An 880-nucleotide genomic window follows, 5' to 3' on the forward strand; every position below is an offset into this window, starting at 1 on the left:
TTGGGCTTGTATTTTTGTTTTGGTTGTTGTTTAGATGAGGCATCCTGCACAGGGTGTTGCTGGTGGTTGGGTGATGCCGGGTCTTGTATTCAAGTGGTTTCCTTTGTGTGAGTTCTCACTATTTTAAACTCCCTAAGGTTAGTTCTCTGGTAGTCTAAGGTCTTGGAGTCACTGCTCCCACTAGGGTTTGATCTCTGGTCAGGAACGAAGATTCCACAAGTTCTTTGTTAGGGCATTAAGGAAGAGTAAAACAAATATCCAAAAAAGAGAAACTAAAGATGAACCCCAGACAAATGGCAGTTATAAAATCAGGAAAATAATTTAAATAATAGAATATACACATATACACCCATAAGCAAAGTGAAAACAGTCCAACAAAAATACAGTAGACTGATCCAGTGAGCAAAGGAAATCAAAACTTCTATTTACCAGTAAAGAACAAGCCTAACTTGAGCAAACTGGAAAACAACACTAAAGCAAGATGCCAAGTGGGGAATAAAGCAATGAAAGCAAAACTAACAAATATGTTTAGAGGAAAGGAAAGAAAGCATAGATATGCAGAGTTAAATAAAGGTAGATAAAGAAGATTTATACACATTAAAGATTAACTTCAAGGGGAAAAGAACAGTAGGAAAAGCAAACAAAGGAATAAATGTAGAAAAAAATAATAATAGATTTAAAAAGTTAAAATTAAAAAAGAGAAAGAAAAAAAAAAGATGAAAACTCCACAGAACTGCAAAAGCCCAACATAGAGGCAGAGGTTTATGACAACAATGAAAAATGTGACTGAGGAAAAAGAAAAAAAAAGCTCAAAAACTTAACTGGATTTATTAGAGCCAATAAAATCAACAACTACAACAGAGGGGGAAAAAGGAAGGTA

General features: G+C 34.4%; 1 protein-coding gene across 1 annotated transcript in view; it reads right to left on the reverse strand.

The window, feature by feature from the left end:
- ZNF446 (zinc finger protein 446) overlaps positions 1 to 880 on the reverse strand; it is a 26,046-nt gene that overhangs the window by 24,730 nt on the left and 436 nt on the right. The gene's annotated exons all lie outside the window — the stretch shown is intronic.

This window comes from Bison bison, unplaced genomic scaffold, assembly GCF_000754665.1.
Source record: "Bison bison bison isolate TAMUID 2011002044 unplaced genomic scaffold, Bison_UMD1.0 scf7180017864383, whole genome shotgun sequence".
NCBI lineage: Eukaryota > Metazoa > Chordata > Mammalia > Artiodactyla > Bovidae > Bison > Bison bison.